Genomic DNA, 23,522 nt, shown 5'->3' with positions numbered 1-23,522 from the left:
ACCTGAGGCAGGTAAAAGGCCCATCGTGGGGCACAGGCTTGGCATCTCACCTGCTCAGAACCCGGTGCTCCCTGGTGAGTGTTGGGTTCCTTCTTGTCATTCGGTGATTTACAGTGCACGGCACCGGCACGTAAAGTGCCTGCTAGGAGCTGCTGCCCAGTGGCAGTGGTGGTGCTGATCCCGGCATGCACTTGCTCTCTCTGCTGCATCCACCTGAGGTGCGCCCAGTCCCCCTCTTCCCCCTTGTGTAGTGCTTAGTGACTGTGAGGTGCTCCTCTGCCCCCAGGTGTGGCACCCAGGGAGCTCTGTCACCTTGCACAGGCTCTGCCTCTCTAGCTGTCCCTGTAGCCCTTCCCAGGAGCAGCCGTCCCTAGCTTCCTGCAATGATAACCACGTCCTGTTGCTGGTCAGGAGCATGCATGTCTTACCTGCCTTCACGCACCTTCTGAGACGGGCAAGCACGTCTCCTGGGAAAATGTGGGCCCCGCAGAGGTGAAGGCAGAGGCCTGCAGGCAGTCTGATTGGGTCTCTGTGGCAGACCCTGTAGACGGGTGGCTTACACCTAACAGTCATTGGCTTCTCCATCCGTCCGTCCGTCCGTCCGTCCATGTCTCCATCTGGTGGGACGTAGGTGTCCTAGGGCAGAAGGGCGGCCACTGCCAGGGAGGTGGGATAGACCCCTGTCCCTTCTGGGCACAGCCCCTGTTCTCTTTAGCTCTGGCCTTGCTGACCTCAGTGTGGTTTGGACTGTCAGGCCAGCCGTCCTGGCTGCTCCACTGGACCCCCAGTCTCGGGTCTCTCCTCCACGCCCACAATGAGCGACAACTAAGGGATGGGCGAAGTGCTCTCCATGTGACTGAGACTTAGGAACACTTGCTCAGGGTGCTGCTCAGGGGAAGGCCCAGGGGGTCCCACGTCCAGCAGATCCAGATGACCCCCACGGCCAGCTCCTCTCACGGGTGTTTGAGGGTTTTCAAGGCCCTGGATCCCAGGGTCCCCACCTCCTGTCTGCCTGATCTCTCACACTGGAGACGGTCTCCCACTCAGCAAGCACTACCCACTGCCCACCTCAGTGGTCACATCCCTCCCACGAGTTTACGGACCACCACACACGCACCCCACCTCCCACGGGCCACCCCGTGCCTGGCTGCCCAGCTGCCCTCTAGGAGGGCGGTCTCTGCTGTCGCTGTCCCAAGCCTGTGAGGTGGCCCTTGGTCTCCTCTCACTGGGAGCCTCCCTGGGCCACAGTCCCTCCTGCTGGCTCCCCAGGCGCATCATTGGAGAAGCTGACACGTAGCATCCCGAGGCCACCCGTGGCCACCCGCGGCCACCCGCGGCTCCTCGCTCTGTCCTCAAGAGCACAGTGCTGTAGGAGCAGAGGCACGTAGAGCCGGATTCTTTCCTTTTTGTGTACTGTTTCAGAGTTTTCAGGTTGGATGACTAGGGGTGCTCCTGTCCCCCTGGAGTCCCCCCCTTGGGAAAGTGGGGATAGCGGTCCTCCTCAAGTTGGGCAGGAGAAGGGGTGAAGCAAGGAGGGGGCACGGCAGTGCTGGGCGATCGGCATACCCTGGTGGTCCTGGAGACTAACAGGCCAGCAGGCTCTAGGGCCGCGAGGCCGCACCTGAACGCCGCCCAGTGGAGGTGTGCTGTCTGTGGGAACACCTTATGGGCTGCTGTGTGTGCCCAGGTCCTAGCTGGGACTGTGGGCACGTGAGTGTTTTCGTCAGCTTTTCCTGCCACTGTGACTCAAAGACCCAACCAGCACACTTGTAGAGGAGGAAAGTTCATCTGTTTCAGAAGCCTCAGTCCAGAGGGAGCTGGGTCCATTCCTTGGGCTCAAGGTGAGGCAGAACAAAATGGCAGGAGAGTGGGGTGGAGGGAATCAGCTCCCATGATGATCAGGAGGCAGAGAGGACTCCACTCTGCAGATATTTGTAGATATAGCCACGCCCGGTGGCCCTCCTCCAGCCACACCCACCACTCCAGTTACCACTCAGCGAATCCCAGCAGGGGTTAACTCGCTGATTGGTCAAGGCTCTCACAATCACTTCTCTGAACTTTCTTGCATTGTCTCTCACGTGAGCTTTGGGGACACCTCACCTCCTAACCACAACAGTGAGCCAGGTGCTTCCCTGTCCTCTAGGAGTGCAGGGGACATGGGAGAGTAAGGACATGAGGCCTAATGGGTAGCGATGGACTAATGATCAATACTCTGACCACAGGGGGGGAGGTGGCTCGCCAGCCCGGCTGTGCATCTGGTCATTTATTTTCCTGGTGGAGGGGAGAACCGTGCTGTTCCCCTTGTTGGGGACGGGCACTATCACACTCCTGTCTGGCTCACTGTGGCTCTGGGACGGTGGGGAGGGACTTGAGGATTTGAAGGTGAGTCACTTTCTGATTTCACGAGGATGGCTTGAGGCGGTAGGTTGGGCAGAGCTCTTTATCTTGCTGTCTGGAATCTGGGGGTCTTATTCTTGTGTACATGCCGCTTCCTTCTGTTGTAGTGCGGTCCTGAGAGCCACATGTGGCCTCGGGGATGCTGTTGCTTGACCAGGGCCCCAAGGTGCAGCCAAGCTGGATCTGGCAGGGGAGAGAGGCAGGTCAGAGAGGTGGCAGGGTGGGGCCCTGGGGGCCTGGCATCCAGAGAACTCTCTGCTCACACCGGAGGACCCGCTGAGGCTGGGCGCTGTGTCGAGGGGAGTTTGCTCTTCTTCCTCGTGACTTCAATGTAATTATACCTTAATGCAAGAGGAGGTCACTCAGGAGGAGCAGCAGAAGAAGGGGCTCACGCTGACGCTTACACGCTGTGTCATCTTGAACCGAACAGAGAGAAATCGATACAGTTCCTGCTGAGGCTGGCTGATCTCCTGGTTGTCATGGCTACACGGCAAGGTATCGATTCATCCAGAGATTCCAGGCTTGGAAGGGGCCTTGGTAAAGGTCGGAATATTCTGTTCAGCAGAAAATAAGCAGACCCCAGGGACTGGCTGGCTGTGAGAACACAGCACACTGTGCACACTCCCCGGAGGATTCAGGAGTCGATGGGAGCACGGGCTGTCTTTGTGCTCAGACCCTGGGGGAGCCTGAGACAGCCTGGGTCCTGTCACATTGCTGCAGGTTCAGGAGGAGGCTGGGAATGGCCCTGGAAAGGAATTAGGAGGGACAGATATGTGCATGTGATTGCATTCACAGTGGGTCATGAGGGCAGAGGCAGCGTCGCCCCATCCTCAAAGGAAGCAGCCAGCTGTCAGCTCGAAGCCTGCTAGGCAGGGAGAAGGAAAGGGCCTCGGAGGTTCTGAACGCATGTGCAGATAAAGTCATGTCTTCTGGGATATGCGAATGCTAGGTTATTTTTAGCACATGCACTTCAAAAGTGGTGCTTCTTGCAAGAATGATTTCCAATTGGTTGAACTAAATACAGAGCATCTACATTACCAAATGGACAGCAGGCTGAGCCTCTGAATTCTATGAAGTCACAAGGATTGGTTGGTTCCAAAGTATCATTTTGAAGTCTGTGTCTGAAATGGACCAGGACTGAGGTCTCTCTGCACCAAACCCAGGGCAAGGGGAATGAGCACCCCTTTGGGAAGGGGTGAGAGAGAGGTGGAAAGGAGGAGGAGCTGCTGCCCAGAGTGGACCCCAACTCTGCCCAGTGTCCCAGCTGATCAGCATGAGCCACTGGACTTCTAGAACAGTCCACAAGTTCCCTGCAGGACTGAAGCTCCCACTTGGATTCAGTGATTCAGGGGACACTTTTGAAAGGAGAGAACAGAATTTTAATGATGGAAAAGACACATGTCTAAAATGAGTTTTATTTAAAATAAGAGTAGATCTTAAAATTTTTGGATTTTCTGTGACATCTTACCTAATTCTCCAGGTGTAGGTGACTTAATATGAACCTGTCAGTCCATTGTGGGTTCCTGACACTAAAGGTTTCTGGGGACACAGCCTCAGGCCTGAAGAGCCGCTGATGCTCTGTGGCCAAGTGTGGGCTTCTGTGTGCAGCTCTGTGTGCACCTTTGTTCCACCAGATGCCCCCTCAGTGCCAGGCCAGGGTGACATGCCCCATCACAGATGGCACACTGGGCTGGGGACTGTGTCCCTGCCTCTGCACTCACACACTGAGGACCTGGGCCTGGTGTGACCTGCAGGTGTCCGGAGGCAATTGGCTTTAGATGAGGTGGTAGGGGAGACTCCAGATGGGCCAGCTTACATCTCCCAGCACCCCACCCCTCTGCCCTCTGCTGTCTGTGGCATTTTGTGGTCCTAGCCAGGGATGATGAATGTAGGGTGGGGCCTGCAGGTGGAAAGCCTCCCCGGCCTTTCATAGTCAGTAAGGGTGCAGCAAGGGGGCACATGGCGGTGGTCTCCCTCCAGAGGGTGTTCCCAGTGCAGTGGGTCCCCAGTGAAGTGAGCCCCCAGTGCAGTGCAGCACGTCCCCAGTGAAGTCAGTCCCCAGTGCAATGCAGTGAGTCCCCAGTGCAGTGCAGTGAGTCCCCAGTGCAGTAGGTCCCCAGTGCAGTGGGTCCCCAGTGAAGTGAACCCCAGTGCACCGAGTCCCCAGTGAAGTGAGCCCCCAGTGAAGCGAGTCCCCGGAGACAGGACAGATGTGCGTTCCACAGTGTGTAGTCTGGATGGGGAGCTGTGTGAGTCCTTTCTGAAAGGCTGGGCTAGACACTGGGCTGGGAGAGGAAGAAGGAAGGGGAAGGGTGGGCTTCCTGCCGTGGAGTGAAGACCCTGCTGGCGGGCACTGAAGGAGACGAGAGGGACGTCCGCACCAGGTGCTGCTGAGGCTCCTGGGAGGATAGGCTCTTACCAGGCCCCACCTCCAACACTGTCACACTGGGTGCCACGTTTCCCACGAACGTGGGACACTCGGGAACCACAGCCTGCCCTGTGGCCACAAGGGAGAAGAGGTTTAGGTCAGAGTATCTGCAGGACCATGAGCAGTTCCTCCAGTCTGCAGGTCAGGGAGACGTGGACACTGGGTTGGAAAGGCAGCGGCAGGAAGTGGAGGGGGTGATTCCCGTCCTTAAAATCCCTCCTGTGAGGAAAGGTGTGTCAGTGGCCGCCTCCAGCATCTTCCTGGTGCCTGCGACAGCCCTGGTTGGTGGGTGCTTCCCCTCCCAGCTCCCCCAGCCCCATTTGACCTCTGTGGCCTTTCATGGGCCCTGGAAACCAGGCCACATCTGGACCAAGGTCCCCTCCGCCGAGGACTTTCTTTCCCCAGGTCCTGCAAGGGTCTTGGTCTCCCTAAGTTTCCCGTCAGGGGACCCCCCTGGCATGGTCCTCACTTCTGTGTATCCCTGCACGGCAGGGATCAAACCTCTCTTCCCCACTGCCCTGTCGTCTTCCTCACTGGGTGGAGTCTCCGAGCAGCCGGGGATCTGCCTGACTCGAGCGCCAGGCTGCCTCCAGCACTTTGACCGTGCCTGACGGTCTTGGAGTCCTCTGAGGACCCCTTTGTGAGTGAGTGCTCGAATGCTGGAGCCCCCGAGTGCCTCTGCCTCAGGTGTGCCTCGTGACGCTGGAGGAGAGGGGGTCAGTGCCTTCACGCAGCCGCCTGTCGTCCTTCTTCAGTCCGCGGTGGCTCTTCTCTGAGTGGACTGCTCTAAGGCCTGTGTGCGATCGTGGCCGACGTGCCCGCCTCACCCACCACAGCTGTCCAGCGCGTGCCACGGGCCCTTCGCAGCGCTCTGTCCTGGCTCTCCTTGGGTACACGATTTCTCCTCTGTACCCATTTTCTCTGTCAGGGGAGGTCAGCGTGCCACCCTCAGGGCTGTGAAGGGGAGACGGACAGCAGGGAAGGCCTGGCAGTGCCCAGCGCGTCCCCATCTCCGGGGAGCGTGGGCCCTGCTGAGCCTGGGCGGGGAGAGTGAGTGCCCCAGCGGCTTCCGGCCTCCTCAGGCCGTGTTCAGGGCTCAGCCAGGTGGAGTGGAGTCTCTCCTCGTTTTCCTTTTGCCCCTGAGGAATGATTTTCTCCCACTCACTCCATTTCTAACCCTGAAGAATGCCACTCACACAGCAGAGAGGGGCCAACCTCCCAGCAGGAAGCAGCCCGGCGGAGCTGGGCTCACAGCTGACGGCGGACCCAGCTCCCTCTGGCTGGAGCTCGCCAGGTGCTTAGCAGGCGCCCTTAGACCACAGCAGGGAAAACCGCCTCAACCGCAGGGAATTATTTTGAAAAAAGCACTTTATTTCCTTGTTAGGGGACCTAGAAGAGTCATGGCTGAGAAGTTCCCAACTGCTAATGCTCTCAAAAATATTTAAAATGTGTTTGAATTCATTAGAGATGGGTTTTCATCTGAGGGTGCAACATTGTGTCCCTGTGTTTCCAAAGGACTCCCAGTAGCAGGAAGGAGCCCCAAGGCTTGCTCCCGCTTGTCTGTCTTAGGAGAGAAAGTGACTGCGCCAGCTTCCTGTGGACAGGCAGCTGTCACCTCGGTGTGGCCCTGGAGAGGACCCTTGCTCTCATGCAATTCTTCCCTCAGTCATTTTAACCCCACTGCAGAGGTTCTGAGCCCTGGACTTGAGAAGCCCCTGCCCTGGCGCCCACAGGGCTGCTGCTGCTGGCTTTCCACAGGGGCTGGTCAGGCCACAGGACCTCGCACACAGGACTCGTCCACTTGGTAGCACTTTGGGCTGCTGAGCCCTGGGGTCTGAGGCCAGGCGGCGTGGTGGGGGCAGTGCTGGTCCTGCGCTGGAGAAAGCTCTGCACGCTCTACATCCCTGGCCACACCTGCACAACGCTCAAGGCCTGAAGTGTGCGAAAATGTCTGTTGTCACCAAGCAGTAGGGACGTCACCGTGGCTTGCTCTGTGATGGGAAATGCCTCTGTGCAGGCCACTTTCCTTAGACACTTCCCAGTTGCCGTCCTACGTGGCCACTCCTGGGAGGGGCCTGAGGGTGACCCCCTCTAACCCAAATGCTGGCTCTGCCTACAGGCTTCCTGACCATTCAGAGCAGGGGTGGGGGGAGCCCTGGCCTGCTTGCTGTTCGCCTCTTCTGCCCCCAGGGTGTTGACTCATGTCCCGTTGAATCCACGGAGTCTGTTATTTCTCAATGATCACAAAAATCCCTGTAGATATAAGCAACGTCCCCAATTCTTAATTGTGCACATTCTGTCGATTCTTGTCAACCAAGTGAATTCCTAAGTGCGAGTGAGTAAAGTGCACATGTGCCTCTCTGGGGTCCTGGACATCAAGGTGGAACCATAAATCTAGGTCAGTTGCTCCCTGTGGCTGAGTCGTCCGTGTTTGCTGAGAGGTGTTGGCCTGGAACTCTCCAGAGGCAGAGCTCCCAGGAAAGGGCACGTACATGTCACAGAGGAAAATGCCCCACAGTCCTGTAGTATTCCCTTTTAGAGAATCCTGAGTGGAATCTGGAACATTACTGTAACTCTGGACTAAGGAGGGCTGGCTGGCAGGTGAGATGCATGCAGCTGTTCTTTGCTTTGTTCCTGGGTATAAATAAAGCCCACTCTGTGAAACCAGGTGGCCAACAAGTCTGCTTCCTAAAAGCAGAATGTTTTCTTCGGTGGCTGTAACACTCTTTCTGGGAGTAAATATTTCATATTTGATTTTTTTAAATGCTGCCCTAACATTTATGAGACACTACGTGGTCCTTTGCCATTCCCGTGGTGAGTGGACAGGAAGTGCCTGTGTCCGAGGGGCTTGCTGGGCGCAGTGCGTGCCGTGAGCAGGCAGGAGGCACACTGTGCTCTGGTGGCTGCAGAGTGGAAGGCAAGGTGCTGCCAACCGTGTCGGCAAGACTGTGCCAGCGAGGGAGGTGCGAACGTGTTACCTGAGGAGTCCGCTTCACCTGTTCTGTTTTCTCCTCCTCCTGCGGTTTACCGTTCCCATCTTTCTCATCCTGGCACAAAGCTGGGAGCCGTGGGCTCTCTCCCTGGGAGGCCATCACCGCTCCTGTCTTCCTGCAGCACCACCTTACGAGGTTCCAGACTCTGAGCCTGCGTGACCTCACTGGATCTCTACCACTGGGTGGTGAAATGCGTGGAATTGTCATAGCGTTGTGGCTCAGGGGACTGAGCTCAAGAAGTGCACGGGCACGGGCCCAAGGTAATGGGGCTAATGCACGGGATCCAGAGCCACACCAGGTCCCTCTTCCAGGCCACTGGATTTGCTTTTCAGAAGAATGGCAGTCTCAGTTTCTATATGTTGGCATCTGAAGAATTTTGCGTGTCTTGTAGGCAGTGTTTATAAAGGAGACTGCAGATGTGAGAAGCATGGCTCTGGAGTTGGAGATAGGGCCAAGACCCAGTGCTCTGGGCTTCCCTTTGGGGGAAAGTCCCCAAGTCCTCTGCAACGCATTTCATGATCTCCAGGGTGTGAGCCTGTGATTACTTTGCAGGGGTGTGCTGGGGACTTGGCTTTGTGTTTGTGACATTGTAAATGCTTGACTGCATCATAAATGCAGTCAAATGGGCCTTTGGGCCTGAAACGGGACCCAGGCCTTCCTGAGAACATCTGGTTTGTTCTGGGGCAGGTTCAGCCAGGCAGCTGGGTGATGGCTTGTACGGAGCAGAGGGAAGGCCTTTGGTACCTTGGGGCCAGGGCCAGGGACGATAAGAGTGCAGATGCTGTTGAGGGCTTGGAGAGAAGGGCCCCTGTGAGAAAGAAGGGGCTGGCAGCAGAGGGCGGGGGGCACGTTGGAAGGCACCACTGCTTGGGGTAACCATTTCCTGGCTTTGGTGCAGTGAGGGGTAAGTTGCTATGCACCATGGTCACAGAGCCTCTAGTTTTGGGGGCATCAGTAAAGAACCCCTGATTCTAAAAGTTGTCTCTGGAGCAGAGTCCTGAGGTGGGGGGGGGGTCTTGCAAGTGGGCCTGTAAAGGGTTGGGGTGAAGAACCCCGAGAAGATGTCTGTGCAGACTTTGATGTCTGTGCATACCAGCCTCTGGGAGAACCCAAATACCTGGCGGGAATGTTGGGGGCTGGAGGACAGGGTCGATACAGATTTAAGGGCCTGCATTTTCCAGGTTGGGCATGAGCCACTGAAAATGGAATGAGTCAGCTAATGTGAGCCTGGTGAGAATAGAGGGAATGCAGGTCACCTGGATGAGCACTGGCCACAGTTTGTAGTCACCTGTTGTCCAATTCGTTCAACATTAAAGACAGAGTAAGCAGAGCTTGTCTTCCAGCAGGAAGTGGGGATGCCTTGGGTGAAATGCGGATCCACGCATTAAGGCTCTGGTACGTGCAGTGTGAGTGGGATACAGAGGAGGGAAGAGGAGAGAGTCCTGCAGGGTGCAGTGTGGAGCCCAAGGGGTCCTGTAGGGGGAAGCAAGCCTGGCACCTCTGCGCCGACCTGGCTCTCCAGCATTGCCCCAGGGGCTCTCTGGGCACACAGGCTTGTGACAGTGTTGGTTGAGGTCTCTCTGCACTTGTACACGGAGGGCTGATTCTCTGAAGGTCAGGTTTTTGACAAGTTAATCTGTCCACTGCTCCAGGGGAAGGCAGAAGCTCAGTTGCACTGGAGCAGGAGAAAGCTGAGCAAGGTGGGAAGGAAACGATTAGCATGTTTTATTTACCTCAGAAAGGACTCTCTGGGGTGAGTCTTGCGGCCAACTTTTCATTTCTTCATTCCAAGTGTTGCCCTAATTAAACCTTTCTCCCCAACTTTTGTGTTCTTCAATGAAATTAGAATGAATGAATAACAATGCAGATTCTAATTAGCGCTTCCTGCATATTAAAGACATCACTCTTCCCCTTACTTAAAGAAGCCCTTAGTGGGAAGACAAAAATGATCTTTGAAATGTAGTTTTCCTTTTCAGGTAGGGGTGGTAAGTCTGGGCTAGAATATCCTGCTACCAAGGACAGCCTGTCCACAGGCTGAACAGTTGTGCAGCTGCTGAGTGACACAGGGCCTTCAGAGTAGTAGCTACATTTGCTGAAAGGCAAAAAATCTTGCAATAAACATTTTTTATGGGAAGCTATGCATGGATGCATTTGTTAAATTATTTTGAATAACTCCAGCACCTAATAAAAACAGATTTGAAGGAGAGCTAAAGTTTCATTTTAAGACATGGTAACATCTGCATCTGCTGATTGATTTACACCTGTGACATTAACAGAGCATTACAGGGAAAACACGGTTTGACCTCAGGCAAGCTGGCGGAAGGCACGGGCTTGTTCTGGGCTAAAATTTCTCTCTTAAATTTTTCATGAAATTCTCCCAGCAGGGTCACTGTAGGGTTCTGAAAAGATTTTCAGCATCAGAATTGCTCCAGCTCAGCCATCAGAAAACCATTTATTTCATTAGCGCTCCCTCCCTTTTATTTTAATGTCACATAATAATATAGAATAGGTTTAAGGCCCATCCATTGTAAAATTATCATTTTTCACCAAAGCAACATTATATTAAACACTTAATTATTCATTACTCGGGCTTGTCATGGTGAAAGATCGGCCTCACTAATCTCGAGAGCAGCAGGCCCAGCCTTTCCTCCTGGAAGGTTAATGGCTCAGCCCCGGCTTCATTAGGGTTCCTTCCTCTGTGTCATGGAGCAGTTTCCCTGGCCTTCATCTCTCTTACCGAGTAAAGCCCACGCTGTAGAGAATGTGCTATCTGGGAGGATCAGAAAACAATTTTAATGGTGACGGTGGAGAAAGCAGAAATTTGAGATGGCACCGTTTCGGAAATACATCACTTGAATGATTTTTGTAAGGAATGCATTTTTAAAGGTGACATACCTCTTGATTTAAATACGCCATATATTGTATAAATCTGTTGGTGGACTTAGAATTATGGCAATGAACAGCATCTGCGTTCCTTACAGCAGGTTTGCCTGCATGCATAGATCACAACATCCAAGATTCCCAAGTCTTGCATATTTCCCAGGCCAGGACTCCCCCATGGAGCATCTGTGCTGTGCAGGTCATAGATGGTGAGAAAGGACCCTCCTGGTGACAATATCCCGTGTCTCCTTTGGAATACTCCATGTGATCAGAGAAAAGTCTTATTTGTCATCTACCAGGCCGTCTCTGGAAATGGGAAGGCGGGAAGCACTGGTCTGAGCCCCTAGTGGCTGCACCTGTGTCTCAGAATGGCCTCTCCAGGTCAGGGAAGTCCTCTGACATGACAGACTGCAGGAGACCTGTGTGCATTGGTCAGGGACAATATCAACCTTCCATTTCATCTGATATTGTCCCAGGAAGATGCCATACAGCTGCTGGTCACTCAGGTGACTCTTTCTTTATTGTGCCCAGAGGTCTGGGCTTCCTGTCTGTTTGCGCAGGCAAGTCTCTGTCAATGTTGGCGACCTCCCAAGAGCCCTTTCCACAGCCCTCAGGTGAATGTCTGCAAAACTCATTTCCAGGATAAAGGAGATGGATGTGGATTCTGGAAAATTTCTACAACTGCCAAAATTATCAACAGAGCAAAAAAACTTACATAAAGGAAAAATATTTATGTTTAGGGAGCACTTTCCCAACTTCTGTTTAACTTGGGTTGCTTTGGTAAGTGACTTGAGGACCTCAGACCTGAGTCCTCCTTTCTGAATTCTTCCTGGGTTATACTGTGGGCTGACCTGTGCCGCCCCCCCCCCCCCAATCTACATGTCCAGTCCTTAACCTCCAAGGCTTCAGAGTGTGACCATTATTAGAGATAGGAGTTTGAAGGGGAATTAAGGTAAAGCAAGGTCATTAGGGTGAGTGCTAATCCAGTATGAGCAGTCCTTGAAAGAGGAGATTGGAGATGGATGAGCCCAGAGGACTGATGGGAGGACTCAGAAGACCCATCCTCACCCGAGCCCACAGGCCTGCAGCAGCACCTTCCCTGACTCCCAGGGGGGAAAGCAAATGGCACCCTGGGCTTGGGCTCTGGCCCCAAAATGCCAGTCAAGGAATTTCTGCTTAAAGTGCCTGGTGGGTGGCCTTCTTTCACACCAGCCCAGCAGGACTAACATGCTCGGCTGCACTTGGCTATGGAATACCTTCGACTCCCCCCACTTATCATTTGATGGGTTCCGCACACACTGGTGTCATCAATGTAGTTACAGAATACCTCCCTAGTCCTGAGGCCCTTCCAGTCCATGTCCCCCGCCCCACCCCCCTACCCCATCCGTGGAGGGCCAGGTCCCTACTGAGACCATCAGTCCTAGGCGACTTGAGCCTCTGTGGCGGAAGAGCCTCAGGGTCACTGGCCGGATGCTCAGCACCCGTCCTCAGGTGAGGTGTGTTTGCTTCAGGTGTCTTGAGCCTGGTTACTGGGACGTGGGACATTCACCACTGGGAATTTCATTTTCCTGGAGGATTGCGCTTCCTTCATGGTGAACTTTCCACATCTCTGTCCCTTTGCCCCGGAGCCCTGGGCTTCAGGTGCACGCGACGAGTGTGGATGTCTCCTGTTTTCTGTCAGCCTGTCTGTCTTCAGGTTGACGTGCATTGCAACGCGGTGGCTCTTCTATTTCTATCTTGCCTGGCAATGTATGACCCACTGTTGGGAGTTTAGTCTACTTACCCTTTAAGTGATTATTTACAGTGTTTAAGTCACCACTTTGCTGTATATTTTCTGTCCCAGCTGGTTCTTGGTTATTTGGGTGGACTTTGTTTTGTATCTCCATCCCTTTATTTTTCTCTGGGTTATTATTTATTTTAGTATGCCTTGCAAGTCATTCTATTGAGTTTATGCTGTAATTCCTAGTGCTTTATTTTCAGTGCCACCCTAAAGGTTTTGACATTCATCCTTAGCTTCTCATAGTCCACGTAGGACCTACACTGCATTCAGAGTTCAAGAATCTTGGGACCGTGTCCTCCCATTGACCTCCGGTTTCTTTGTGCTGAATCTATACGAAGTCAACCTGGAGCATGCAATAACTCCACAGTGAAAAGCCTTTATGTTTGCTCTAAACTTCCAAAATTAATTTAAAATAATCTGAAGGTAATTGAGAGTAAATATGTAGTCTTTAATGTTGATCATGTATTTTCCATGTTTGCTATTTACAAACCATTTCTTTGAATGCAAATGTTCTAGTGACATACTCTCTGCTTCTGTTTATATAAAAAAATATTTCTTTTGCTCTAAGTGTTAAAAGATATTTTTGTTGGTTAGAGACTTCTGGATTGACCAATTTTCTCCCTTATTCCCTTGGTAATTTCATTTCAATTTCCTCTAGCCTCATGTTTCTATGGAAAGTCAGCTCTAATCCATTTATTCATGTTCCCTCTGACTGATATTTCTTTCTTTTGATACTTTAATTTTTTCCTTTATTACTGGTTGTCAGTAGCTTGATTATGATGAGTTAGGGGTGGTTGTCTGTGTGGTCATCCTGGTTGGGCTTTGCTGGGCTTCCTAGAAACCCAGTGGATGTTTTGCAACAGATTTGAGGAGTTTTAAGCCATTTTCTCCATGTTTCTCCTGTTTCTTTCCCTCTCACTTGGGGGTTCAGTTACATGTGTGGTGACTGCTTGGTGCTGCACCGTGGTCTCCCCGCCTCGGCTCAGCAAGGTGGGTGTTCTGCTTTGGCTCTACCGCCTTGCTCTGCAGTGAGTCCGGGGAGCCTGGGTGAGTGTCTGTCTTCCCAAGAATCCCAGTCCTGACCTTCCTGATGTCCAGAGACTGAAAACTGTGGCTTCTCATAGTTTGTCCAGTTGCATGATTTTGCATTTCCCTTCACTATTATACTCAGAAACATAAATCCCATCCTGAAAGTTGAGAAGTTATTATTCTAGATTTGTCTCAACTTGGGCTACATTTGTGTTTAAAGTGGCACAAGCATTTTCTAGGGAATTTTGTCAAATGTTATAGTTCAGGTAGTTACCACAAAAGTTCTCTGCCTTACAAATGTTGACCATGGTTCTTTGTAATTATCCTGTTACATTGGACACTTGGCAAACTATGCCTTTACATTTACATATGTCTTTACTATGCCAGTGCTGTAAACACTCACTGTCTTGTTTATTTTATGAATTAAACATCCTGAGTAGTGGGGTGTAATCAGAGACCTAAGCCACCATGTGAACCCCATGTCAGAAGGGAGGGTGTGTATAGTGTGGAAGTGAACTGTGGTTTATGCCACAGAATCTCCAGTCTTTTTTTTTAAAATTTGATTTATTTTAATTACTTATACGTGACAGTAGAATGCATTTATGCACTGTGATATATCATACATAGATGGGATATAACTTCTCATTTTTCTGAGTGCACATGTTGCAGAAACACATTGATCATGCAGTCACATAGATACCTACAGTAATGATGTCTGTCTCATTCTTCTATCTTTCTTATCCCACACCCCCTCCCCTCCCCTCCCATCACTTCCCTCTACCTAATCTAAGGTAATGCTATTCTTCCATAGTGCCCCCCCACCTTATTGTGAATTAGCATCCACATATTAGAGAAAACATTAGCCTTTGGTTTTGTGGGATTGGCTTATTTTGCTTAGCATGATATTCTCCAACTCCATCCATTTACTGGCAAATACTATAATTTCATTCTTCTTCAGGGCTGAGTAAATTTTCACTGAATACATATACCACATTTTTCTTTATCCATTCATCTATTGAAGGACACCATAGTTTAGCTTTTGTGAATTGAGCTGCTATAAACATTGATGTAGCTGTGTTAGTGTAATATGCTGAATTTAAATCCTTTGGGTATAAACTGAGGAGTGGGCTAACTGGGTCAAATGGTGGTTCCATTTCAAGATTCCTGAGGTATCTCCATACTGCTTTCCAGGTTGGTTGCACCAATTTGCAGTCCCACCAGCAATATATCAGTGTACCTTTTCCCATCCTCGCCAACATTTATTGTTGCCTGTGTTCTTAATGATTGCCATTCAGACCGGAGTGAGATGAAATCTTAGAGTAGTTTTCATTTGCATTTCTCTAATTGCCAGAGATGTTGAACACTTTTTCATATATTTGTTGATTGATTGTATTTCTTCTTTTGTGAAATGTCTGTTCAGTTCCTTTGCCCATTTATTCATTAGGTTATTTATTTTTTTTGGTGTTAAGTTCTTTAATGCTTTATTGGAGGTATGTGTGGTAAAGATTTTCTCCCAATCTGTAGGCTCTCTCCTCATGTTATTGATTGTTTCCTTTGCATAGAAGAAGCTTTTCAATTTGAATCCAGCCCATTTATTGATCCTTGATTTTGCTTCTTGCACTGTAGGGGTCTTGTTAAGGGAGTCAGATCCTAGGCCGACACGGTGAAGATTTGGGGCCTGCTTTTTCTTCTTCGATCTCCAGTCTTAATCTTACCTGGAGAGATGGTTGATTCCCTGTCTTTTGTTGATCTCTATTGTCCCAGAAAAACTACTCCCTGGGGAGTTTTGATGTAGTAAAATCTCAGTCCTTCCCTAATCCTGAGTGGCGTGAGCTAAGACAGGGACCTCTGGAACCTGCAGGCAACAGAGCTTTACCAAGGACCTGGGGCCCCAAACTGGACAAGGACGTCCACATACCATGGGTTGGCTTTGCCCCTCTGGTGCCCATGGCACTTGGTGCCATTGCTGTGGACCTGCGTCCTCTTCATGGCACGTTTCAGACGTCACTCTCAGTGTCACCCTGCCCCCAAGTCTTGGCCATGGCTGGACCCAGAGCATAGCAGAACGTCCCTGTGCCCCATCTGCCCAAGTTCTGCTCCCTGGTGTCTGATAGGGGAGAACCCAGTCTTCCCCATATGACCAATTCTGGGTCTGTATTTGGTGAGGGAGCCTGTGTTTTCTGACTTAAAATGGACATTTTTGACCCTTTAGCCATAGGCAGGCTCACTGAGCCCTTAGCGGCTGCCTCTGGGGACCTGGAGACTCCACAGATGCAGGGTGTCATTGGCACTGATGTTGCAACCCTGAGCAGAACAGGAGGCCCTTAGGAGGGAGTCTAAGTGCGTAGATGCCCCTGGTCTCATTGATCTGATATCAGTGTTTTTTTTTTTTTTTAAATATTTATTTTTTAGTTTTAGGTGGACACAATATCTTTATTTTATTTTTATGTGGCGTTGAGGATCGAACCCAGCGCCCTGCACATGCCAGGCGAGCGTGCTACCGCTTGAGCCACATCCCCAGCCCTGATATTAGTGTTTTAAAGCTTAGGTCAATCCCTCCTTCACTACTTGAAGGGTCACAAAATTGTGTGGTCTTCACATTTAAGTCAACCACTGGAAAGCTGAAGGCAAATAAAAAAAAAGGCTGTTCTTTTTATTTTATGGTAGTGCATTGCTAGGATTACATTAAGGTTTTATAGATTTGTGTAAGTAAAAGAATTACGGTCCTTTCTCAACATAGTCACTATTTTTATATGGAAACAAATGTTTTATGATTAAAATGTCGCTCTGTTCCTGTTGCCTGCTGGGAATGCGTGTTCCCAGCTTGGCTCTCCTACCAGGAGACCTCCTTTTGGCCATAGGATGGCATTCTGTTGCCACACAACTTGTGGGGAAGGGGGGTGGCCAACAGAGCAACCCAGGAATCATGAGGTACCCAGGTGGGGATTTCCGGGGGACTTTGTTAGTCCACACCCCCCAGCTTCCATGACTAACTGTAACCGAGCTGGACTTGGGCTGGAGCTGCATGGATTGTTTCTCTATTTGTTGTAAAGAACTTTCTCGTTCTTAAAGTCACACATGTGCCAATTTCCTTTATTTCTTACAATAGGAGCATTATGTGAAAAATACCAACCAGACATTAGTGAGAGGCAAAATAACTGCTCATTGAAATCAACAGTTCCATAAATAAATAGAATAACAACAGGGAAGGAAAGAGGAGGCTCCAGTTATCTCTCCAATTGCATGGTGTTTAATCAGCTGCACTTACGAGGATCCACGGGCTTCTACAATTCCTTGGGCCTGCTTATTGCCGTGTTTAGAGAAATGGGAGGCAAAGAGAGACAAGAGCAGAGGACTTCTGTGTTGGAGAGGCAGCTGCAAATATATTCTATTTCTTGACTAGAAATAGGATATTGTACAAATATTCATTATTGATTATAGGTAGATTATTTCGGGGTGTTGGTGTGGTGCTGGGGAATGAACCCAGGGCCTCGTGCATGCTCAGCGAATGCTCTACCACTGAGTTACACCCTCACCCCACATTATTTACCATACATGTGAGTTCTAGTCACCATAATGGAGAAAATAAATAAAATGTCCCCTTCCTGTCCTGAGAAGGGACAGCCAGGTAGAGAGGTGAGGATGTGTGAAGGGAGTTGCAGAAGGGGGCAGGTGTGGGGGGAGTGCTCCTGGTGGGGAAGGAAGGGGCTGAGATGGACAGTGGGCGCTCTGTGGGCAGAGTGAGGGGCCTGGCTGGGCCGCAGGTGGGAGCCAGGCAGAAGACTGGGACAGAAGCTCTGAAGGGGGTGCTAGTTTCCCAGGACGGCAGTAACAAAGGCCACCAACCAGCTAAGAATATCTGATGATTCAATGCTCAGTTTAGAAATGGAACCCAGCCCAGCAGCTGTGGGTTTCCTGGCCAAGTGTGCACATGAGCTGGGTCACCAAGAGAAGAAACCAAATTCTAAGGGCACACAACCTGCCTCCTGGGCCTGCCTGTGGTCAGACTCAGCTGGAAGAAGTCGTGGTGGAGCCCACACCTCCTGCTGGGACTCCATCACCCGGCACGGCCGTGTGCTCAGCCACCTCATCCTGCAGGATGCATGCAGGGAGGGGGACCCACCCTAGGGACCATGTTTGCGATAAACATATTTTATATGTCTTTTATTCCAGCTTAGATAGCCTTGGCCTGCTATTGAGCAGCAAAGCTTGTCTGGCAAAACGGTGGCTTTACTCAGGGTGGAGGCCTGGCCACAGGAAGCAGTGCTGGCAAAGCTGAGGGTGTTCACTGCTCTTCAGACAGGTCCCCCGCAGGTCACGTGTGCCAGGCCCTGCATGTGCTCTCCCAAGACAGTGCAGGGCGGAGGGCAGGGCACCAGGGGGCTCGGTCTCCACATTGCGTCCCTTTAGACGGCGTTGGATGTCTCCAGAGTCATCCCAGGGCTGTCCCTTGTCTGGCCGATGATTGGTTTGCTGGATTGACGCCAGCTTCCAGGGGCGGTCTATGGTCTAGGCCAATCCCAGGTGGTGATTGGCCTTAGGTGGGTGCTGTATTCTGGATCTGAAGGACCTAGAGGATCACAGCGGGACATCCCCTGCCCACGGGATTTCATGAGATGAGCAGCAGTGTCTGGTCCTGGCCACTTAGGCTCAAGGGGGAAGGACGATTGCCCAGGGTTCTGGGGAGGTTTTCCATACTGTTTTCCAGAGTAAAAGCTGCCTCTTTTTCCCTGCTGCTGCTAATGGCCATCCTCAGAGACTCGGGATCCAGGCATCCTGACGGTGCTGGGTGTCAGTTTCCTGCCTGGTGTCCTGTGTAGACATGCCTGAACAGAACAGCGGCCACGAGTAGGTCTCTCAACGTCTGAGTCCAGTTTCTGCAATTGGGCTCCATTTAGCTTTGAAATACTCAGTAATTGAGAAAAGTCTGCACTTATAACACCATACTCATTTGCGAAGGGTGCAAGGGAGATAGGGACACTGTTGTGGTTGGCGGCGTCTGCCCTCCAGAGGGCACAGAGTGAGGCAATGAGCCCTTCCGCTACAGGAAGCGGCAGTCTGTCAGGCTGCTCCCCCTGGTGGATGCTTGGAGAACTACAAAGTGGCAGACAACTGCGTCACACAGTTAGCACCGTGGCCCCTTCAATCTCCTGCCAAGAGGTTCAGTCACCAGGGAGGGGGAGGAAGGCTGCAGCCAGTCCCTGGTGTCCTGGAGTTGAGGAGACACTCAGCTGTGTGGCCTGCATGCCCCCTGGAAGGGTCATGAATCACAGAGTGTGACAGTGAGAGCAAGACCAGCCACGGCTGAAATGCCAGGGCAGAAATGCCAGGGCAGACCTGCAGCCAAGGGTGCGGCTGGGCTGTGTTTGGAGGGGACTGTAGCATGCCATGAAGGGAGGGGGGACAGGCAGGGACACCAGCAGGAGGCCTCGTGGGGTGGGTGATGGCTGCGGGGAGCAGGCCAGAGTGGCGCTGGGGTCCTCTGAAGGAGGTACAGGGAGTGCCTCACATCCACCTGTGCAGGGTGGGAGGCCGGGTGCTGACCAGCCGACTCTCGGCTGGGGCTGCTGTGGGCATGTCAGCCCTTTAGGGGAAGAGTCTGCAGGAGAAATCAAGAACCTCTGCACAGTAGGCTCTGTCTTCAGGTGACACTGTACTCCTGGGCCCAGGGCGGAGGGCCTGGCCTGCTTGCAGGTCCACGTCCTCCAGGGCCCCCGACATGCGTGTGTCTGGGCCTGCTCTTACTCTCATGGCGGACTCTGATGTATCTTCTCCTTGTGATTTGACCCAGATGCCAACTTTGCCTGTGGGGTGTGTGTGTGTGTGTGTGTGTGTGTACAATGGAGGGGGGATTAAGTGGCATTTCCTCCAGACTCATGCCTTGGAGAGAAGGGTGTTCACCTATCTCATTCCCCTGTGGACCAACGTGGCACTGTGTAGACACGGCCCCGTGTAGTCCATACCACCGCCATATGAAGCTGGTGAGGGGACACACTGGGACTCAAGAAGCCAGTGCCATCCCCAGATGTGCAGAGTGTGAGGGGGAGAGTAGTTAGAATCCAGTTCTGCATCACGGCCTCAAGGTGTTTCTGGTGTCCACCACTGTGGCTCTCTGGGGAGGGCTGGGGCCGGCTGCAGAAAGGAACCAGTTCTTAGCAACTTCTGACAGCATCCAACCAAACCACCGCAATTTAAACTCTTGTCTCTGGTCTCCACGTTTTGTGGTAAATTGGTGTGAATGTATGCATTGCTGAGTTTCACATTCTGAATAGTTAATTCTTCTCTGAGTGTCATATAATTTGCTATTTGTTATAAAAACTGTTTTCATTGGTGGCTCTACATGGGTGAGTGGCATAAACATGCAATAAATACAAATCATGGCACAGCAGGCCATCAGGTGCAGAGAGTGGCTGGCCCTGGGCTGAGTGTTGGGTTCCCCCAGGGAACACTGTGGATTGGGTAGGTCTGTGAGCGAAGAACAGATGGTGCCCTCCTCCCCTGTGGCCACGTGGGACGCTGTGGTGATGCAGGAGGATGGGTGTCTCCTGAGGATTCACAATTGTGGAAGAAGAGAAATAATGAAAAGGAATCTAGACTTGTGGGGTGCAAGTCTACTCTTCCTGGACCTAGACAGTGAAGGAAACCTTGGACACGGCTGGACATTCCCCCTGGACGCGTGGGCCATCACTTACCTGGAGGAACCTCTCAGTGAGCAGGACTGTCCCTTTATTGAATGTCTCTTTCAGAACCCATCTGTTTTTTTTTTTTTTATTTTAACTGATAAACCAAAGCATAAAAATGTATGTGTTTATGGTGTGCCACGTGGTGTTTGAGGCACACGTACGTGTTGGAAAGTTTAAATCAGATTAAACCCATCTATCTCCTCAGATGTTCCATTACTCTGAGGTGGAAACGTCCAAAATCCATTCCTGCAGCTCTCGGGCTCACCTCTGCTTTGTCGCAGAGCTTCCCCACGCTGTGCGCTGCGGTCCCTGCTCCACCTCTCACTCCTTCTGCACATGTGCTCCCTACCTTTCCTTGGTGGGGTTAGGGACGCACGTGGGGACACGGAGGTGTCTCTTTGCATCCAGCCATTCATTACGCACTCTAGATTTCACAAAGGTGGGACTGTCCGGAGGCTGGCTCTTCTGCTTTATTCCTGTGCAGTGGGCAGTGCTCAGACACGCTCTGCTGCACACTGACTGGAACCACTAGTGGCCGGGGAGGGCTGGGCCACCTCCACTCTCTGGCCTTCTCCATCTGCAGCCCCGAGGCCGCACTTCACTTAGTGCCGTAAGCACTTTATGGCTGTGGAGGCAGAGGGGGATTTTAACCCAACTTAAGACATTAGCCAGTTTCTGTTTGCATGTTGTGTTCAGATGGACTCCTCGCTGGGCAGCTCCTGCTCGGGGGGCCCTGTCTCGCAGCCCTCAGACTTGGTATGGGAGGCGAGGGGCTCTGCAAACAGTCCCCCCTCCAGGACTGACTGGTTACGTAGGTAGCTCTGCATATTCACTCGAGTGGAGGCTGACTCCTTCACAGGAGTTAGATCCTGAAGTCATCATGGAAAGCAAACCCCGTGGTCCAGCCAGCGGAAAACCCAATCAAAATCAAACCTTAATGTGTCCTTAGATTGCAGGGAGGGGACACCTTCTAACAAGGCAAGGATGACTTTTAACAAATGCATTTTTATTTCATTGTGGTAAGACCCTAGCACAGGATGTGCCTTCTCAGATGCTTAAGTGAAGAGTGCTGTTACCCTAGGACCAACGCTGCGGGCCTCTGGACCTGTCATCAGTGTCGCTGACACTGCCCACGCTGCCCAGAGGTTCCTCACTCTCTCCTCCCTCCTGTCTGAGGTCACCGTCGTCCGCTGTGCTTCTGAGTCTACCTTAGGTATGCCAGGCAGTGCAATCACGGACCGCCTTTCTTGTGGCTGGCTCCCTCAACACAGTGTCCCCAAGCATCGTCGGTGCTGTCACATACTGCAGGACTGTGTTACTTTTCAGGGCTGGTATTCCACTGTGCGCACACCACGCTCACTCCCTTTACCTGCCAGTGGGCATCCGAGGCTGTTGCTGCACCTCGGCTCTTGGGACCAACACTGCAATGATGTGGTGCTATTCTGGAGATCCTGATTTGGGGATTCTGAATAAAATCCAGGATTGGATGTCATCTGGCAGTTCCATTTTGAAAACACTGAGGGACTTCCGTAGTGTTTTCCACAGCTGCTCTCCACGTTGCAGTCCCACAATGGTGTGCAAGGGTACGAGCTTCTCCACGTCCTCACAACCCTGAAGTCCTCCCCTCCTTCTCCCCTCCCTCTTTCCCCTCCCTATCCCTCCTCACTCTCCTCCTCTTTTGAAGGATGGGATTTCTTGTGACATTAGGTGGCTATTCTGCACACACATGTCGTTTCCACTTGGTCTATCATATTATTCAAACCAGCTGTTCTCCCCATTATTGAAAATAGAATATTGAAGTCTCCTACTGTTATTACACTCTCTTCCTTCTTGAAGTTGTGTCAATACTTGTCGATTCATGTTTAGGTGCTCTGATGTTGATGCACATGTATTTATAACTGCTGTGTCTTCTTGGCAAATGTGACTCTACATACACCACTACCTACTGTCCTTCTATGTCAACTGTGTTTGTTTCTGACTTAAAGTTCATTTTGTCTGATGTAAATATAGCTGTATGTTATTGATGTCACAATCAATAACATTTTCCATTAGAGTTCTTCATACTTTTGTATTTTAATTTTTATTCCATGATTAAAATGATAAACACGTTACTGTTACAGTATCAGAGTACTTCACACTTGTCTTTACCTGTGAGTTTTGTACTTCCATAGGCTTGTTTCTGTTTAACAGTGTCCTGGAGATGGATCACTCCAGTGTTTTGATCTCTCTCTGGCTGATTATGGCATTTGTGATGGACCTGCTGACCCCCAGATGTGCCTGGGGTCGGATCTCCACCCCAGGACCCCTGCTTTGGACTCCAGTCCTACGGTGTTCAGTTTTCCTTCACGAGTTCCATCACTAGTCCCTGGGCCAAAGGTTGGATTGCAGACCTGATCTCAGGGCGAGGTCTCCTGAGACCCTCCTTTTCCCTTCTTGCTCAGCCTGTTACAGCAGCACAAGTTCCAAGAAAGGAGAGATGGCTGGGGCGGGGGGGATGAGAATGCCTCACAAACTGCTGCTCCCTGCCGTGGGGAGAATCTGCTGGAGGTTGACTCTTGGAAAGTCTGATCTATTTGTTGTCTGATTTTGCCTTAAATGTTAATCATCTTTCAAATGTATATCACCTCTCTCCTTTTAGTTTTTAAGTACTCTGGAAAGAGGTGAGGGGAGAAGCTTTGTCCCTGGAACACCTGGGTGTTGAAGAACCAACACAAGGGCACTAGGTAAAGAAAAAGAACAATGGAAGAGAGAGGGGCACAGTTCCAAATCACGAAGGGCACGGCACGTTTAGAGAAGGGCGAAGGGCACATCTAGACGCTGGCTTGTGGGTTTTACTCCGGTCTGATACTCCTCCCGCAGTGAGGGGGTGTCTGCTCCCCCCGCCATGTGGGTGGTTGTAAGCGGAGGGTGTTGTGGTTGCTCCACCAACTTCCAAGGGGATCAGAAGAGACAGGGCAGTTCCTGCCCTGTTTGCTGGCCACTCACCCAGATCTGGAGCCACAGGTGAGAAGTTCAGCCACACCAAGTGGCCGTGCTGTGAGGAAGCACAGGCTGACTGGAGAGGCCACCTGGAGGGACTCTGGTCCACCCCCAGGCTGAGGTCACTGCCTTCGGCTACACTGTGCCATGGCTGTGAGTGAGCACACCTTTGGTGATCTGGGCAGTGGCGTCACCTGAGGCTCAGTCTCCCCAGGTGAGGGTCCAGACCCCCTTTCTCCTCCTGCGTGCTCCTCTGAAAGTGACTGACTGCATCCACGGAAAGTGCTTCCATCAGAAGTGCTCCTTCTACCTGTCGTGAGGCAGGTCGTCCACACGGGAACTGACGTGGGAGC

Source organism: Marmota marmota, unplaced genomic scaffold (genome assembly GCF_001458135.2).
Source record: "Marmota marmota marmota unplaced genomic scaffold, marMar, whole genome shotgun sequence".
Taxonomy (NCBI): domain Eukaryota; kingdom Metazoa; phylum Chordata; class Mammalia; order Rodentia; family Sciuridae; genus Marmota; species Marmota marmota.
This window is presented reverse-complemented; position numbering follows the sequence as displayed.